Raw genomic sequence first — 21,665 nt, forward strand, 5'->3', positions numbered from 1 at the left:
ACTATGGATAAACACCAATCTGATGATGATGAGCAAAATGACGGAGTTGAATCTGATCAACAAGCTTCTCTTTCTGGTAATGTTTCTGATCGTACCTTGATTAATTTGATTGATAATCAATTGTCTCTTGTTAAACATATGCTGCCCAAATGGTACACTAAAGTCAAAATTGTTGTTGCTCATGATTATACTTTTGATGTTGTTGCTATGATTGATTTTGGTGCCGATGTTAATTGTATTCAAGAAGGATTGATCCCTTCTAAATATTTTGAAAAATCTACTGAGAGGTTAGTCTCTTCTAATGGAACTAAAATGAAAATCAAGTATGAATTAAACAATGCTCATGTTTTCCATGATAATGTCTGCTTTAAGATCCCCTCTGTACTTGTTGAAAACATGACTGATAAAGTGATTCTTGGTTTGCCTTTTATTAATTCTTTGTATCCTTTCCTTACTGAAGATGATGGAATTACTACTGATCATTTTGGACAGAAAGTAAAATTCAAATTTTGTTCAAAATGTGAAACTCATATTGATAATGCTTTTAATCCTGTTTATAAACATCTTAGCTTCATTAAACAAAAAAATAGCTCTAAGAAAATTGGTGGACAATTCTCTACTAATTTGTTGCCAACAATAACTGCTATTTGTCACAGAGTCTTAATGAATGATACTTATCCCGACAGTATTGATGTCTTTCTTGTTGACTTGCATGATGAAAAAAACTCTAGTGAAAAGCATATCTTCACCAAAGCATGTCCTACGGATGCTAAAATTCAAAAAAGCATTCTTTCCACTAGGCTTTTGACCAAGTCTTTGCTTTGGTCCAAACTTGTCCGTAACATGTCTTCCTCCTACCCCAATATTCCCAAAAATAATCATAATCATCCTAACACTTATTGTCTTGCACAACTAATATATACACTTTGGCTTTTGAAACATACTTTTCAAAAGAATTTTATTGATAGTATTTACTCTCATTTTTCCAAAAGACATTATATACTATTAACTATGCCCAACTGGCTTACCATCTTCTCCCTTACTTGGCAGGAGAAAGTAAGATTTAATACTACCACTACTAAGTGGAATATTATGACTTCTTCAGCAGAGAAGAGGGACAAGGGGAAAGCACTTGCACAGGACTTTCCCCAAGACGAAAGGTTCCCAGCGGGACACCATTTTGTAATGCATGAAGGTGCATCTTCTGGAGTAAAATCCAGTAATGCAACATGCCTTCAGGAATTTTTCCCGGCAAAGGTGACATATTCCAGTGGTGATATCATTTTAACCTTACAAGAAGTATTGAACAAAGATTTGCAATTCTATAATGGAATCTATAGTGAATTACCAGATTCCATTAAATTCATTCTTGACAACCTTCAAGCTTCCCATTCTTCAAACCACCACAAACTATTTGACAAAACCATGAGAGCACTTGCAATTCACCTTGTTAACCTTACCACCCAAATTGTTGACCCCACTACTGAAGATGGTTCCTCTCCTAACCAACTCTTTAATTACCCTGTTAACTCTCAAAACCATTATGATGAATCAAATCTGATTAGTCAACTCTTTGGCAAAGAGGAAATCCATTCAATGGATAGAAAGACTATAATGGGTACTGATTTTGCTAGATTGAGTCCAAAAAACCAATCTTTGCTTAAAAGTGCTATTGCCAACTTGCCTCCAGAAGTACAATCTTGTATTTTTTAAAGCAAGGCTATGACTAAAGAGCTTGTTCATTGGTTAAAATATTTCAAAACCCTTGCTTCAGTTGCTCCTACCATTGCTGAACCTGATGGCCCCAATAAAGGCTACATGAAAAAGAAATGGGGAAAATACTTTGGGAGCAACCTCAGAGTACATGAAAAAACCCATCATTTCCTTGGCCTTTTGATTAATTATGAAGATGGTTCTGATAATGATCCCCTCTGGCTTTCTCAAATGTTTGAATTTGTTTTCATCAGACTCATCAAATTAACAAGTCATGATCAAATTAACCAATTCCCTGATATTATCCAAAAGGCTGTTGCAGATGTTGCAGTAACCCCTTATGTTTCCATCCGATGTTGGAGTACTTTGCCCAAATGGGAAAAGAATAATTGGATGAATGTTCAACCTTCCAAGCATCTTGTTTTAATCAATGGGTATACTCACCAAGGCCAATGGTATGAAGGAAATGCTTATGTTTCACATAGGCATCCCTATGCTCTTGCTGAATGTTGGAGCAGTTACTTTAATAATCGAATTCTTGATGTCTCTAAAGAATTATGGAAAGACTACCACTTCTTTGGTTGTATAGACAGAATTTCTGTTTTTGTTAACAAACCTTTTGCCTCTACGGTCCGACACTTACAATGGATTGAACATGATGACCCAAGAATATTTCTCACAAGAGATCCTATTTACGAACCATTAATGTATTGTGGTTTTTGTAACCAATATTCAACTTATCATGAACATGAATGCAATGATGATCCACCATGGGATCCTTGTCCCGAATGGGAACCTGATGAAGGATACTCTACTTAATTCACCTCTGGCCGACACAATGGCTTCCGATGTTACAATATTCACTCGTTACTATTTGCCAAAAATGCTTTCCTGATAATAATGATTCCTTGTTGACAAACCATTTTGGCACCACCACTACGAACCAACACTGCTGCAGCTTTCCTCTATTGTTGACTTTCCAAGATGAGGATTTTTTCCCAAAGATGAAAGCTATTTTTCTGCTACTTTCATAATTGCTGATATTTTGGGCACAACATGCCAAATTACTTTCGGCTCTAAAACTAAGCTGATTCCTTCTGGATTTAAGACTACTGTTGCTCCTGTTACCCCTCACGGGTCCTGATATGAATAGTAAAATATCACTATTCACTTTGTACTATTCACTACTTTATTTACCTATATAAGGGGGGTTGTCCCTTATTGAAAAACTCAGAATCTTTTCTAGGATTTCCCTTAGAAATCTTTAGGACTTCCTTAGATCAAGAAATCTCACTGATTACACAAAGCTTGTAACTAGAACCAGGACTAGCTTCCAAGCCTTGTATCTGTTTACCCAACCTGTTAATCACTGTAATCTTGTTGCTATTACTACTGTAAGTATTTTGATGTATATTCAATAAACAATTCTGTTTTCAATACTTTGAATTATTTTGATATGACAACTGCTTGGCTAGTTCTACCGCCTTACTTTCAATTATAATTTACTTTGAATTATTTCACATATCTGTTATCTGTTGTGCGGAATATATATATATATATATATATATATATATATATATATATATATATATAAACTGAAGCATAACATTTATTGTTGATATGCTTATGTTGCACCACCTCATCCATCACATTATTAGCCATATAATTATTCTTTTCCTTATTTTTTTTTCTAAATTTTGTTGACAATATTAAATATATAAATAGAATGAATTTACAAATATATCTTGGGCAGTTTTAACTTTACATCTAGCTTTGTCTTTACATATTCATCTACTTTAATTAATATTATTTATAACTAAAAAATAATCTAAACAAATAATCAAAAACCAAAAACAATGTCTATACATATTTATCTATACTATATATAATATGGAAGTTTTGCAATAAATTCTACAAATCTCTTTTTAAACCAATCATTAGCATCATTTTTTTATACAATTTTTACTTTATTTAACATTTCATCTTCTTCAACCAATGTCTTATTAGTTCAATCTTTCATCTCCTCCAACCATTTTCTTTTTCTTTTGATTCATTTTTAAATTTTCTCCATCTTAAATTCTACCGTTCCAAAATTTTCTCAATCATTTTCTTTTTAAATTTTCAACATTTCATCTACTTCAACCCTTCCTCTTCCATCTTAATTTTCTTATAAATTTCTGTTTACTTCATCTACACCTCTCTCCCCTATTCCTTCCAAGTTGTTCATGACCAAAAAGGTCAATACTCTCTCTCTCTCTCTCTCTCTCTCCAATTTTGTTTTTCTTTCGGTGGATTCTTTTTTTTTTTTTTTAACAATTTTTTTCCACTACGGTGTTTTTTGTTATTATTAATTTAATTGTCACATCATATTTGTTTCTCTTTTTGGCAAATTTTTATCTACTTTTTTGTATATTTATGTATTTTGGTATTCCAATTCCTGATCACAAGTTCTTTTTCCTTATCCCATTGGTTTGATTTAATTTAGGTTAATAATTAGTTGTTTTGCAATTTAGAATGTAATACATTTAGATGTTAAACTATTATACTTTACTAAGTTTTTTTTTTTTTAATCCTTTTGGGTGAAAAAATTTGTAGTTTTTATAGAGAAAGTTTATAGTTGTATTAGAAGTACCCTGTATGGCCATTTATATATTTAGACAAAAGTAAAGATTAGTAAAAAAAAAAAAATGGATAAGTAACATATTTTAGCATTGATATTGTTGTTGTTGTTGTTGTTGTTGTTGTTTTTGTTGTTGTTGTTGTTGTTATATAAGAATGCATATAGAAACTTAATTAGGAAATTTTACTTATAATTTTTTATTTGTAATCTTTTTGCAAGTGGACAATTTTGCAGTTTCTGTAGAGAAAATAGTCTCAATAGATTATAATAACAAGTTTTTTTTCCTAATTGGTCAAATTAATCATTGTGACGCAACAATTGATATGACATTTTTTATTCGGTATATATTTATGAATGTATTGAGATAAGCACTATATTTAAAAGGAGAGATTATGATCTTATCTTGTATACTTCAAAAGAAATAGATTGGTTTTGGGTTAAAAATAAGTTGAAATTTTTTTAATGGTGGGAAAACTCTATTTTGATTATTCATTTCTAACTATCGTCGTTTGAAAAACTTAAACCCCTCTAGCGTATTCTTCACTGGCAAATTAGCTCATAATATGAGTAGATGACAATTTTAATATAAAAAGAAAGTAATAAATAAATATATATATATATATATATATAGTTTTTAATTTATAGAGGACTCAAAATTTTTTATTTTAAAAAAGAAAGCAATATGACATTTTTTATTTTAGAAAAAAAAAGTTCTTGCCCTTTGTTGGTTTGGTAAAGGTTTATGTATGAAAAAGACATTTCTTAATTAATATTTTAATACATCTAACATTAAATTCTCTTAAGAGAAAAACATTTTATTACAGATTACTAATCCTAATATATGATTTTATGAATATTTTAGAAAATAAATTATATATTATATTTCATTACAAAATAATTAGGTACAGGGTTGCAACTAGTGATATTTAGAGATTGAGAAGACCAGGAAAAAAAATAATTTTTGTTTCCTCATACTCTAAAACACCTAAACAACCTTGCATAAATGATAGACCACTTTCACAACATTGCAAGCATCTTTAATTTGGCTTACAAGCTGGTCCTAGCAATGGGCTCTGTATGATAACACCTATCATAACATTATAAAATTATGATTAAGTATGTCATACTTAATCATAATTTTAACATTCTAAAAATTATGATTTGATAAAAAAAAAATGTTGTATTAGAGTATAATCTTTACGACAGTATAACCTTAGAGTACCCATTTTATTTGTATAGTGGCATTAATTTAGCCAAGATTAATTGGCTAAAGGGATAACTAAATGATTAACCTTAATTATCTTTAATGCATACATAATTGTAATTCCATTTCTAAGTTAAATCATAGATATTTATTGGAACAATATTAAAATTATTATCTAATCAATAAATTAATTTATGAAAAGCATAATAAAGTATTATTTTTTATATTTGATAATGTTTGCATTTGTAAAAAGAAAAAATATGTTTATGAGCACAAAAATATTATCTTGCTTATGTTTATGTTTATAATCTTGGAATTCAATCCATGATATTGAGCATTTACTTGGTCTGGTCCATATGAACATGTGCCCTTTTGTCCCTGAAATAGTACTTCAATCATAGAACTGAGAGTCAATACCTTGTGTCACACTGCTTCATAGGGCCAAATTCGAATTTATGAAAACAATGAAAAGAAAAAAAAAAAAATATATATATATATATATATATATAGTTGATTTACAGTTTAGAAATTGGGTAATGGAAATCCCAACTTTGACAAAGATTGAACAGAGTGCAACTTTTGAAATCTAATTACATATGAGCAATATTGTTGTGATGTTGAACTGGTGCGTCTCAAAGGACTTGTGGAAAATTGGATTTGGTGATGATTAAGCAGTCTCCTCGATATTCAAGCTCAGTCACTTTGTCAGCCAATCTAATGAATCAGTCTAAAAACTTCAACAATGTGAATAAGCATTGTAGTAGATGTTAGAAGTATGGATTGTTTCCCTTCACTCTAACACAAACCATACATTCTACTCATTTGTATACTTCCGCATAGTGGAAGTAGTGGATCCTATTGGTTGATCTATTAGGAATTATGTTCTTAAATCCAATTTGCATGACAATATTAATTAATATGAAAGTTTACTTGGTGTGTAAAACACTAGTGAATATTTAGCCCCCAATTTCAAAACACAAACAACACAAGCTTATACTCAAACAATAGATGTGCGGAAAGATAAGTACAAGCAATACCCAAATAAACAAACTACTCTAAACCATAATTAATCATAACATAGCAGCAATTAAAGATAAAGAGTAAGGGTTAGAGAGATGCAAACACAAAGATAACACCGGCACGTGTTATCGAAGAGGAAACCGAAGAACTTGGCGAAAAACCTCTCTGCCGCCCTCCAAGCAGTAAAATAATCCACTAAAGAATAAAGTTAGGATACACAAATAGTAATAGACCCTCCAAGCCTAATCTACCCAATGCACCTAAGCCCTCCAAGCTTCTTGCTCCAACAAGGTTAAGCCTAACCATGTCTTCTTTAGCTTTATGGATCCCGCATTAAGCCCATTGCATCAACCAAATAAATAGGTCCTCTCTGAACTGCTTCCCAAGCACCAAATGACCTCCTCAATGATATAGGTATGGTGAGATAAGGATTTGGCTAATGAACCTCTCAAGGATATGTCAATAGAAAGGGTGAAGTAGAGGAATTTAAGAATCAAAGGTGTAAGATTGTGGATGAGTCAATCTTGTAGCTCTCTAGGGTTTCTAATGTAGATCAGTTAAGGGAGAAGAAAATATTTTAATACTTTATATCGTTTTATCATTCCTAGTAGAATTAGGATTTATTTGTTTTTATAAGTTCAAATAAAATCCTTTTCCTAGTTGAATTAGAAGTTTAATTGTTTTTCTTTTCCTAGTTGAATTGTTTTTCCTTTCTCAAGTAGAAGTAAGTTTATTATTTCTTTTCCTAAAAGGAGTAGGAGAAATTCTATTCTTATAAATACTCTTTATAAAGAGGTTGATTATGGTTATGCGTTGATTAATAAAATTTTGTTAGAGATGTTTTCTCTATTATTTTGCCTACTAGCCTAGTGTTCTTGTGGAACTAAGGTTTCGTGGAAGAGTTGTAGTAATTGTGTGTTACAGATTCTGCTTCTACACACCTACGCTACATCAATTTCTCTTTCAAAATTTTCTCTGGAAGTTATCTATATTTTGTGGGTATAAGCTTATTTATAGTAGGGTATGTGAAGAATGTGAAAAGTCATTTTTTTTTGCAAAACGAGGTGTTCTGGCAACTCACTCGCGACTGGGATGAGTCACGAGTTCAAATCGCTAAATAACTGACTGGCTAGACTATCCTTTTTTGTCATGTAGTGCTCCAACTGTTGGGACCCTTCAGCTTCTTTACTTCACACGTGTGGCATTTTAGCTAGTCAACAGTCATGAGTCACTCGCGAGATCCAGTCGTGAGAAGCTCTTTGAATGGACACACACTTGAATTCTTCACACTCTTACATACAACCCTTACATGATTCCCACCAAAATACAGGGTATCTAATTGCTGAATTACAAGCAAATTTGGTAAGGAATAAAGCCAACACATGGTTGAATAAATTCAACCTTACATAGTAAAATTGTTTTATTTTCCCAGATTATATAAACCTTGGACATTATAATCCACTCAATGAACAATCCATTAGTTAGATTCATTTTTTTCTTTTTAAAATACTTGTTAGTTTGGCAAATTCTTTTCTATTTAATTACTAAAAATTTAAGATATTCGTATGCAAAATATGCTAGCATTTTCACTTGGTTAGTGGCAAAGCCAGGAATTTATCTTTGAGGGGGGAGCATATTTTGGGTTAAGATAGCTTGACCCCAGTCAATTAATTCAATTACCCAAGTTAATTAATTTGGTTCAATTGGATGCAAATTGTGAAGGCACCAACAAATCAACAAATAAACTAAATGCAGCATAAATTAAATTGACACGGTGATTTGTTGACAAATAAGAAAAACCTCCCGTAAGACAAAAACTCCACCAGGTGATTTTAAGGTCACCACTTTTAACAATCCACTAATCAATAATCAAACGGTTATAAGTATAAGGAATCTTACCAACTGAAAGAAAAATTCTGGTTTTGTATCTCATACAAAACCCACAGTGGAAGCAATGAACAAGGATCTATTTCATTCATGATTGATAACGTACACAATGTAAATTTCAGAATTTAAGAACAAGATAGCGTACCTTGGTGTGGAGAAATTCAAAACAAAGATTAGAAGCACTTGGGAACACTTTTAATCTTCACTCCAATTCCACTTTACACCCAAGATGTGTGGTCTCTCAATCAGTTTTTCAAAGGGAGAATGAAAGTGTGTCTCACACTCTCTCACACACCGTTTCTCTTCTAATAAAAATTCTGTATGTTTCTCCCTTTATAACTAACTGATTATCTAATTGGGCTGGCCTATTGGGCCTTTCCAATTGGGCTTTAGTGTGTGGCTTGGAGTGGGACCAAAAGGGACCAATAAGACACTAGCTCCAATGGGCCTTGGGCTTTTCCGTCAACTCTTGACAAGTCCAAAGTTACCATTAATTATATTTAATACCACTATATAAATATAATTGCACTCTAGACCTTATTAATAAATTATATCCCAAGACTTTATTATACACGTAACCCCTTCATAAAATATTCGGAGTAACACAAAGTCATAAATGTAGACTGCCACTTTGTAAATTACTACATCTTATCCTTGAGTACCCAGTTTAATTCTTTATATATTTATGAAATCCAATTTCATAAATATATACTTTAGCAATTTCTTACTAAAGTGGTTAGGCCTAACTCTCTGAATAACTGAACCATTAAACTTATCTCAAGGGAATATTTTATATCTCCATCAAGAGACTATGAATTCTATCTTGAGAATATATGTTCCATCAACACTAAATGTGGCTGCCCAACATATTGAGGTTTTGACCGTCACTTCAGATCTCACTCCTGATATATCAAAGCAACCTACACTTCATGATCAGGTCCATTATTCTCTCAGGATTAAGAGTTCATGCAAATAGAAGTCGTGAGATTTATTATTCATTTGACAGTCGTTAGAAGAATAATAAATCTCACAGCGGTCCAGTTCAATATGTTTCAATTCTTAAAACATATCAACATATCAATTAGAAGTTTCCACTTCCATGATCAAGACAAATCATCTTAGTTGACATGTTATAGTCTTCGCAGATGAAATGCCCAATTTCATCACCGACTACGAACTATAAATTCTGAGTTTACAAAGAACTTGTGATTTACATCTTCTGTGACTTTTCACATAAATCACATACAATGCATCTCATGGACTATATGATAATGTCCCATATTCATGTTACTATTATTTTAGATAATAATAAAATAACTTTATCAAACACAATATTAAGTCATACATCATGTCATACATAATGTCATACATAGTATCATACATAGCATCATACAATAGGATTTAAGGGCACTAATCCTAACACCAACTACCCTGGCCTATCCCGAAATACCAACTTATAGTTGAACCTTTGCTCTAATACCCAATTGGACTTGATCTTGTAGTAGTCTTCTTTTCTTTGATGCACAAATCTCCAACCTGTGACTAACTCTCTGCACGGATCTCAGAATGTGACTAACTCCAGCAACTTGAATGATGTTGTTAGCTGTAAAGTTCTTCACTTCATCAACAATGACGCTCTGGAAACACTTGGTTACAAAACCCTATAGCGTACAACTGCAGTAGCTTCTCACAGAAAAAATAAATCTCTTGGTCTCTATATCTGTGTGAGATAGCTCTTAAAATAAGCCTTATATATGTCTAAGGTTGTGAGAAAAGAAACCCTAAAAAGATACAAAAGCCTAGGCCGAATTATAGATTTGTAAAATTGAAAATCGTAAATCTCAATAGATCAAGCTGCGGTCGAGCTATCTACTGAGCTTCATAATAAGTCTCGATAGTAGGCATTTGTCAATCTATCTATCGAGACTTAATGAACAACTTTTCTTCACTTGTTTCTTGAAACAATTTTTATATCTTTTAATACGAACACTTGATTTGCTTGAAAAACATATTTCTTGATGTATTAAACCCATCTTTGATCTACCCAATTATAAGTAAAGTACATTTTGTCAAAGAGTTAGCCAATTACATAAAATATGACCCTAACAATCTTCCCCTTTAGATTCCGTGACAAAACCACAAGCATAATTATGATAGAAGTATAAAACAACAATCTCCAAAACTATTACAAAAAGCCAAAATTATATAAGCCTAACAACTACAATAAGCTCTTGAAAAACTTTGCAAGAAAAGAAATCATGTCATGATAGACTTGCAACTTGTCTTATCTAAAACACTTAAACAAGATTCATCAAGGCATCAAGTGTGAAACATAGACAAGTTATATAAAAGAGGAAACATATGTATAAAGAGAGAAAAGAAAAAACACATGTGAGACAAGGGTGAAGAAACATACATCATATATATATATAGAAAGAAGCGATACAATGTATGAGTGAAAAGGTCACAAGACCATGGTACATGTCGAGAGAAAAGATACAACAAAACCTCACTACATCACTCAAAACACTTTCCCCCTAACTAGTCTATCCCTATGCTAGCTCTCCCCATAACAAAAGGACTACTCTCATCTACAAAACTACTCACCCTTTTCGTCACGAGTGACAAAGGGTGAATCACTGAGAGGGAGTCATCTCATCATCGGTCTTAGAGGAAAGCATCATCATCATCATTATCATCATCATCTCCACCATCCGAAGAAGACTTAGCTGGCTCAGGTGATAAAGAAGGAGCAAAACCACCAAGGTGAGACTCGCAGCGAGCAATGCGACCAATCCTGGTGTTCATCTGACACATCTCATCAAAAATATGGTTAAGACGACTACCAAAGTCAGTACACATGAGCTAAAGCTGACCTAAGATGGAAGCAAGGGAGGCCTCTACTCTAGAAGAAGAAGAAGATGGAGCAGAAGACGAAGACGGACGGGGGGTAGAGGCCGCATCATTATTTACACGAGGCCACTTGGCAGCTAACTACACGTCGCTCCTTTGAACAGATTCCTTGCTAATGGCACCCATGGTGTAAAAGAGAGGAGAATGAAGAATAGTGATGATGCAACTATGTGAGAATGCGTGTGATAGTTGAAGGGAAAATAAGCTTATCACGTGTAGCTGTGTCTCGATAGATATCTATCATAGATACTATCATATGTGAGGGAAAATCTATAGAAAGATCTTCTAGAAGAGAAAGAAGGAAACAGGCACAAGGCTCTGTGATTGCGTTATAGTGAGATCGTGGTGTGAGAACGAAGGTCATCACCATAGTAAAGATCTTTGGGCCCTTGGCAAACTCAGTTTTGGAGAAATTAAGAGTGTCTCCCCACACCATGGCCTTCTCATAGAAGAGTAAGGCCAACTCATCATGAGGTATGTTACATAGATGAGGGTGACTAGGATAGTCTAGATGAGCTACCCTAGGAAAATGTAGTACCTCAAAAATGAAATCCGGAGTAACTACGATATGTGTTCCTCTGAATACAGTATTAAACTGAAAAGAAGAAGAAGAAGCAAAAGAAGAACCATGACGAGTAATCAAGTTCTTGTACGGAATAGACTTTTTGGGTGCCATAGTTAGGAAACTAGAGGGAGAATAAAAGAAAATAGAAAACACAGTAGGAAAGAAAAAGCTCAGGAAAGAGGAAAAGAAAGAGCAATGCATGAACATATGATGTGCAAAAAGAAATTGCATATGGGTAAAAACCAATCCAAACTACAACACTCACAAGGTATCATTAGTCACACAACCCTAAAATGCATGAAACATTGTTATAATGAATATAGAATGCAATTCATGAACAAGTGAGATCATCTTAACAAAACCCAACCCAAAAATTTTAGTAAAAACACAAAAACCCCCAAAAAATTTTCCCAAAACCTAAAACCTAGGTCTAAATGCATGAAATTCATGAAAGAATGAGAGAAAGAAGGATTAAGAGCACATACCAAAGGATTAAGACTTGGATAAGGCCGAAATCTTGATGGGTAGAGAGGATTTTGAGAAGAAAAGGTGTTTGGGTGAAGAGAAAATGATCAAAATATTTGAGTGAAGAGCAAACCGAGTCGAACCTTAGGTATATATAGAAACAGGTGTCTTGATAGATCAAGAAGGTATCAAGGAGGTGTCGAGAACAAAAGCTCGATAGATTGAGGAGGTTTCGATAGCAAAGCAGGCTTAATGGATCGAGGAGGTGTTAAGCAGACAGAGACTTCAAAGAAGAGGCTCAATAGATTGAGCAATCTATCGAAAGATATCAAGAAAAACCAGAAATTCTTGATAAATTGAGGAGGTGTCGAGTAGCTATCGAGCTTCTATCGAGAGTTCAAAAAAGATGATTTTCAAGGAGGAAAACAACAAGAGATGAATGCAACCAAGATAGACACCAAATCAATCAATCAATCAAAGAGCATGTTAATCACTCAAACACATCAACAACTCTAGATGCAAAGCATTCCTATATACTAAAAAAACACACTAAACAAGTCTAACCAATTTTATTTCAAAAAACAAGTTTAGACAGTTTAGAGAGCATATGCTACCACATGTATGTCTTGTGATGGCCAAATCACATTGTACCTGTACAATAGTATCAAGAGTAGCAAAGAGAATGCGTGTTGTGTGTGAAACTTTTACAAAAGAGCATAAGTAGATCATTATATGAAGAGTAATGATATAAAATGATCAATTACATTCATACGCAATCATAATTGTTTGATTGGGACTATCACCTTTGAGGTACATCATATAACTCCCATATCTCCTAGAAACATACTTGCAACCATATTTGAAAGCATTTTGATTCTTTTTCCTTTATATATTCTTTGCATATTTTTCTTTTAAGCATAACATGCATGGCTAAGTAAGAGAGAAAAGAATTAGCCAATTATGAAAGCCAAATATCTTATTTTTGCTATGCAAGTGCTACACCTTACCGGGCATGGTTTGTATGAATTGCACACAGATGTTGTATGATTGACAAGTTTTATTGGTGAGATGGATATTTATGCTTTTCTCTTAGGATTTTCTAGTCATTCCCATCAAAATGAGTGTTTTAAGATATGAAAGATAAGAGATCAACCAAATCATACAAATCACATAAAGGAGCCACAAAGCTCATATTGCTTAGTTGTGCATGAAGCTGATCATCTAAGCTACAAGAGAGACAAAGTTAAGAAACCTTGTTTCAATGGCCATCTAAGGTACACAAATACCAAAATACACAAACACACTGTTTTTGTATTTTTCAAATATTTTTTTATTAAAAAAAAACTTAAAACAAAGCATAAAGACAAACAAATATATAAACAAAGCATCAAAAACTAGACTGACTCAAACCATAACACAAACCATGAATGAGATCGGGAAAGTGAAGGGATCACTTGGAATCTTTTTCCTTATAGATGGGAGACCTGGATAGGGATCCTTTCTTTTGCATGAACTTTTGTTCAAATGGATAGGGAGGAAAGTTGAAACCATTGAGATTAGAGTGCAACATGACCGCCTTAAGAAGTTCTCCAAGAGGAGCTAAAGAAAGTTGAAGTTGATCTTGGTTCCTAAAAGATGACACACTATTGCTTTGTTAAGTGGCTAACCCACTTATAGCAATTTGGACGAGTGTGTCCAGAGGCTCCAGAGTAATGGTAGAAATGAGCCTTCTTCGGTTGAGACTTCGTTTTGGTGGAGCGATCATTTTTCTACTTAGTCTCCTTCTTACCAAACTTACGGAGTGCTCCTAGAATGGATTTTCCCTTATCATTTTTATCCTCATTCACATTTTCAGTCTTAGGATCAATTAACTCAGAGTTATCATTATTCGCAAGGGGAACAAAAATAACTCTATTTAAAACATCAGAAGAGGTACTGCAAGAAGAGAGAGAATAATCATACCTGAGACCTGTTTTATTAGATGCAGACTTTTGGAAGTTAAGCATTTCATCCAGCTTGGCACTTGAAGTCCTTTCCAATTGTGCTCTTACCTAAAATAGTTCAACATCTAATTTCTTGGTCTTTTCAACAAGAAATTTGTTCTCAAAGTTCAGTGCTCCAATGGTTTGATTAGCTTTATCAACCTTTATAGAGATTTCCTCTCATTCAAGCTCCACTTTACTAAGCTCCATTTCACTAAGCTTTCTCATAGCTAACCAACAAAGCTTCTCGTGCTTCTCATAAACCTTGTACAATTTAGAGTAGGTAGTGTGGATGTTGTCTTACTCATCCATCTTCTCAAACTTTGATTCTATTAGCTCTTCTTCCTCATCAATTAGTTCTATTGCTTCCTTAGGGGAGTCAAAAGTAGCTGTGAAAGCACTCACTATCCCACCTTGATCACTATCATCAGATTCTACTTCTGGTTCTGTATCACTCAAAGTGGCAGCTAGGGCTTTGCTTTTGCTAATGGATTTGAGATATGTGGGACATTCTTGCTTCATGTGTCCGAATCCTTGACATCCGTAGCACTTTGGCCCAGTACTAACATTGTTGCTTTGACCAGCATCCTTGAATTCTCTCTTGCCTCTGTCTTGGGACTTGAATTGAGTGAATCCAGACTATTTACGATCCTTATCACTTGCTTTGACGTTTGCATTCTTGATGAACTTCTTGAATTTTCTGGTAATATAAGATTTTAACTTAGTATCCTCATCTTCAAACGACTCATTGATATCATCATTCCTAACCTTCAAAGGCATGTTCATGCCTTTGCTACCATTACCAACCCTTGCTAACTGTAGTTCATAGGTTTGCAAATTCCCAATCAGCTCTGTCAAAGGAATAGAGTCAAAATCCTTTGATTCTTCTATGGCAATGATCTTGGCATAGAATCTTTCTAAAAGAGATTTAAGAATCTTCTTGACAATCTTGGGCTCTAGAATCTGTCTTTCAAAATTGAAGCTGAATTCACTATGTCCTTGTGCTTGGCATAGAATTCATCGAATGACTCATCCTCATCCATCCTTATTTCCTCAAAACTGGTAGTGAGCCTTTGGAGCTTGGAGTTTTTAACAGCTTTTATGACCTCATAGGTTTTCTAAAGAATAGTCCATGCTTCCTTTGCATTGTCAGTGGAAGAGATCTTGAATTCTTCATTAGTCATAACACTAATGTTAAAATTTGCAACTTTAATCTCAGTATCATCCCACGTTGCTCGTGGCTCTTGTAGACACCACATTTTGTACCCCTTACGACTTGAGCCACTATTCCCCAACGATGCTTGAACTCTAAGGCCCAAGGCTAGTTTAGAACCCAATCAGATATTAAATTGAATTGAAAAGTATTAAAATGGAAAATATAACATTTTTAATGAGAAAAAATCTATTTTGGAAATAAGATTGACCAAAGTGGCCCTTGACCTGCGTACGTGGGTCGCAGCCTTTGTATGTGAGTCAATGCATGCGTACGCAAACACGTTCCTGTGTACGTAGCTAAGGTTTCAAAAGCATATGAAAGACAAGTTTTCTGCAATAATAGTTGAGGTTTGGAATGAATTCCACATTGTCTATGAGCCGTTCCAAACCCATTTTTTTCCACTATATAAAGCCTTACATGATACGTTTTCAAAACACACAGAAATCTCATAGGAAAAACCTAAGATTCACTAGAAGATAGTGAATCAAAAGGGAGTTTTATACAAAACACTCTCAAGTCATTTTTTATTTGATTGGGAACTTTTCTAGCCCCAATCCTTCGAGTTTAAGATTACTAATCACTATTTTATTGAATTGTGATAAATTTGACTGAAGGGAACGGTAAAAATTCAAGCCTAGGAGCTTTTTCTTTAAGGTGTCCTTTTAAGTTTTTTTTTTTCTACTTTAATCCTTATTTTAATCTGTTTCTTTGTTTAGTTTATGTTTATATATGTTCGTTTAGGTTAGTTTTAGGTTTTCTCTATATCTTTAAGCATGTTAGGTTGTTAGATTTTATGTTTTATGTTTCGTTTTGCTTTTGCTCTGTTTCTATGTAAATTAGGTTTTTTAGGTAAGGATTTGCGTATACATGATCTAACCTATGCATGCAAGCTGAAATCATGAATACGCAGACTTGTTTTAGCATGCATGATGTTGTTACCCAAAAACCCTAATTTTTTGTTTGTTTTGACTCGGCCTTTACATGTTTGTCTACGTAGCCTCCTTTCACAAGTTTTCAAGCCCCGTAATTGTTTTTTTACCATTTAACATGCTTATTTGCTATCACATGTCTAGATTAGGGTTTAAGTAAGGGTTTTCTTAGTTTTAATGCTATGCCTTTCATCCACATGTTCATGCATTGATGTCATAGGTGTTGTGCTGCTGAGAAGTAAGTAAAGGATAAGACATGCATTAGCAATATCCATGCATTTGTGTTAGGGTTTTTAGATATATGATTAGGGCTTCTAATATGTTGATTTTTTGTTTTGTTTGATGATATGCTTGTTGCCATGTCTGGGGCTTCTACCTTGTTCAAATATATATTGAAGCATGTTAGACAAATGTTTGGGTTTTCTTTTGTGTGTTTGACTCTCTTTTGTTTTGTGGATAGATAAGTATGCTCGTTTAGGGTTAAAGGTGCCATGTTGTTTGTTAGATGCATGTTAGTTTTTGTGTGTGTGTGTGTGTATGTGTGTGAGTTTAGAATGCAAGTATTTAAATGGTTTTTAATAGGGTTAAGACATAAGACAAAATGATGGGAGACCAACCTTGGAGTTAGGCGATCTTGGGTGTCTAACACCTTCCTAAGAGCGTACCTAAACTCTGAACCCAAACTCTAGTAGTAAAATCAAAGGTCTTTCCTCGAAAGGACACTATATTCATGGTTCCTAGACCCTATAACTAGGTGGCAACTCCTCCCTTGTGTCCACAACTTTTCAGGTTTCTTCGAACCTACTTCAACTGCAAGCCATACATTCTCATCTAAAGACTACAGAAAGGCTTTCATGCGTACTTTCTAGTATGCATAGTTAGTACCATTAAATAAAGGAGGAATAATCAGGGATTGCCTATGATCTACAACAACAGGGGTCAATGAACCACATAGCAGTGATTAAAACCAAATTAGAGTGTACCTGCTCTGATGCCACTTGTAAGGTTAAGATAACTTGACCCTACTTAATTAATTCAATTACCCAAGTTGAACAATTTGGTTCAATTGCATTCAAATTGTGAAGGCACCAACAAATCACCAAATAAACTAAATGCAGTGGAAATTAAATTGACACGGTGATTTGTTGACAAATTGGGAAAACCTCTTGCAAGGTAAAAACCCCATTGGGTGATTTTAAGGTCACCACTCCCAAGAGTCCACTAATTAACAATCAAGCGGTTACATGTATAAGCAATCCTACGAACGACCTTAGCCTATCTTGAAATAACAACTTACAGTTAAACCTTTGCTCCAATACCCAATTGGATTTGGTCTTGTAGTAGCCTTCTTTCCTTTGATGCACAAATCTCCAATCTGTGACTAACCCTTTGCATGGATCCTAGTACGTGACTAACTCCAACAACTTGAATAATGTTGTTGGCTAAAAAACTCTTCAATTCATCAACAATGAAGATCTGTAAGTACTTGGTTACAAAACCCTATGGCGTACAAACGCAGTAGCTTCTCACAAAGAAAATAAATTTCTTGGTCTTTGTATCCATGTGAGATAGCACTTCAAATAATCCTTATATAGGTCTAGGGTTGTGAGAAAAGAAACTCTAAACAAATACAAAAGCCTGGGTTGAATTTCAAACCTAGAAAACTGAAAATCATAAATCTCGATAGATCGATCGAGCAACTGTTAAGCTATCTATTGAGCTTTATATTAAGTCTCGATAGCAGGCATTTGTCCAGCTATCTATCGAGACTTAATAAACAGCTTTTTTTTCACTTGTTTCTTAGGCCAAACTTCATGTATTTTAATACGAACACTTGATATGCTTAAAAAACATATTTCTTGATGTATTAAACCCATCTTAGATCTACCAAATTATAAGTAAAGTGTATTTTGTAAAAGGACTAGCCAAATACATAAAATATAACCTTAACACCATATATACTTTTTTTGTATGAAATTTAAAATAGTAATGTCCAATTTTTTTGGCCTTTTTCTTTTTGCTTGAAAGACCCTAATATATTGTTAAGTGGACCAAATTATGGACCAAAGTTTAATTTTATTGGGCATAAAAAAAAATATTAGGGTGGTTACAGATCTTTTTAAAAGGGTAAACAATATTTGTTATCAGTTATGAGGGGCCAAAATGATAAGGTTATTTAAAAATTTTCAAATTATTTAAGATATTTAAAAAAAATTAAAATTTTCTTAAAAATTTTGGGGGGGCCCAAGTCCCCCTTGGTCCTTTAATAGCTACGCCACTGCACTTGGTACTTTTTTTTGTTTTGAGAATGAACTTCTTTAATTTTATTAACGTAAGTGACTTACATCCAAAAGTAAAAAATGGTACTTGAGAGTCAATTTAAGACCGGTTGAATGAACTAAAAACTTCCTAAGGAATGTGCAGAACTTATTATACAAAAAAAAAAAAAAATGACGCCAATATTCATAAATATCAACATTGATACGTAAATTTAAAATACATATGATACATTTGACATTACAAAATATATGTATTAAATGAGTTTGTAAAAAGTCTAATAAATTCAAAATTGATAGAATTTTTTTTTATTTAAATATATTCTAATGCTTCTATTTGTCAAAAAAAAAGATATTATATATTTGTGAGTACAATAATATTCTCTTTTTTATGTTTATATTTATGTTATTGTTGCTTGTATTTGAATGTTATCTTTAGAAAGCAATTCTAAATGTTATATACCTATAACCATTTTACCATTAAAAAAATCATACAACTGATCAATTAGAGTGTTTAGAATATGGTCACCGTAAACAAGTTCATCTGCTTCAAGTTTTTGCCTAGATTGCACCAGTATCTTCAAGAGTCAGTTAAGGAAGCTATTGCAAATTACCATAAAATTAGAAATTTCATCTTGTCTTACCAGCGTGTAAGAAATAGAAACTTGCAGCGGAATATAAGTAATCGGTTTTTCGGCATACCTCTCTTGGCCTAAACCAATGATCACACAAAAGTTTTGAGATTATTATATGCTGTCTAGAGCCAGCCTCCACGCAGACCAGCAATTCAAACACGTTTTCAATTCCAGTTTGTGTAACCCACGAATAAAAAATGTTTCTCCGACGGTGTTGCACACTACTAGAGTGATGCAAACATAACCCACAACCTAAAAGCCTCACAACACTCTGTAAACACTATGAGAAATGCAGAATTCGTTCACTGTACAATGGATACCACTCTTGGTGTTTATATACACACCACTCCATTAATATTGAGTGTAATAGTGGACTTAGTGGGGTAGAGTAACGGTCCAAACCATTACTCCATAACTCTTGGATGGGGTATACAGAAGGACATGCCCACTTTGGGTGTCCATTCATATCATTTTCAATTTCTAATACAGCGTGTAAAGTTAGTTTAATTAAACCTATCCAAATTTACAAAATCTTATATTATAATTTTGAAAACTGCGACATCAAATCCAATTTTCCCACCTTTGAATTTATTTATAGAAAAGAAGAAGAATCAAGAGTTTTTGCCTGAAAGGCTTGTTTGAAAACATTGTCTTGTAAGAGGATATTTTCTCTCAAGAAAGGTTTTGCTGCATACTAGTATGCAGCGATTGCTGCATAATGGGTTATGTAGCAAAAAAAAAGAAAAAAAAAAAGCAACATGTGTCCAAGGGTCTTGTGTAATGCACATGATCAAGTGGACCCTTAGACACTTGTCACTTTCTTTATACTGCCACTTAATCCTATATGCAGCAATTGTTGCATACTTGTAAACAACAAAACTTTTCCCTTTTCTCCTACTCTAAGAAGTTTGCAAAAGGATAACTTTAGAGTATCCATTCTCTTGGATACAACCAAACCTATAAATAGCAATGCTTGAGAATTCCTACTATACATATATAAATAATGAAAAGACACCATTGAAGAGTCATGACCCGCAAATACCATTGAAAAAAGTTTACAGTAGTTAATAATGGTAAAAATTCGAGTTAGGCATTCTTGTCTACATAATTCAAAAAAAAAAAAAAAACTAAAACTTTGAACCAACTCTAGAGTGAACCTCAGATAGCCAAAAGAAGATTGGATTAAATACTCTTTTAACCTCAAAATGTCCAACCAAAACATAGAGAAAAATAATATATAAAAACCTACGAATTTGAAGTACTAACTATAAAATGAACTAGGTAACCCAACTTGAAATGATAATATATACATAGTGAATCTCTCTTTACTATTTTCTCTCAAAATTTGGAAAAATCTCCCCCACTTCTTATCAATTTCCTCTCTTTTATACACCCCTTCCCCCTCCATTTTCATCCTTATCCCTTCTTTCATGTGCTTCATTTTCTTCTCCAGCAAAAGTATCAGCATGAGCTGTCTTTATTCAATTAGGAAGCCTTCTATCCCATCGGGCTCTTCTTATCTCAATTTTATGATGAACAGAGTCTTTTGAGGTTTTTTTTCTTATTTTGATAAATTATCCAACATTAAATGCAAGTGTGTCAGGCGGGTTGTTGTAGATATATCAGGAAGCTCTAGAGGCATTCTCAGATAGCCATATATGCTACGAAATTATTCCTCGAAAACTCAGAATTTAGGTTAACATTGTTAGTCTAGTAGAAACGCTTCACCTTGGATGGATTCCGTGGTGATTTATGATCAGATCCAATATGGCAAGGATCTTTGGGCCAGGATTCGAGGTACAGACCATTTGGGAAGGCTTTCACTGAATTCTTTGTAACGTACCCTTTGGTTTGTAGTCCGAGGTGTGCACCTTTCAAGGAGGCTTTTCATCCCGGAGGAATATGTTCTGAGCCTATTTTAGCCCATGGCCAATGTTATTTGGGCTTTGTCAATCTATTATTTAGGCTCTATAAGCCATCCCTCTATAATAATAATTATATGATCTATATGGAATTAAATATTTAGAAATAGTAATTCATTTCTAAATATTTGACTATTAATATAGCATCAAATACCCATAAATTTTTTTTATTCTAGTTTTTGATAGGGAATTATATAATTATTGAATTATTTTCACATTGTCGTCCATCAAATCTATCAAATGTATGTATTTATTTATTTATTTAATCACGTGAAAGAAGAAGTATATATTATCTCATTCAATGGGCTCCATAATTAT

The sequence above is a fragment of the Castanea sativa genome, chromosome 11, assembly GCF_040712315.1.
Source record: "Castanea sativa cultivar Marrone di Chiusa Pesio chromosome 11, ASM4071231v1".
In the NCBI taxonomy this organism is placed as follows: Eukaryota; Viridiplantae; Streptophyta; class Magnoliopsida; order Fagales; family Fagaceae; genus Castanea; species Castanea sativa.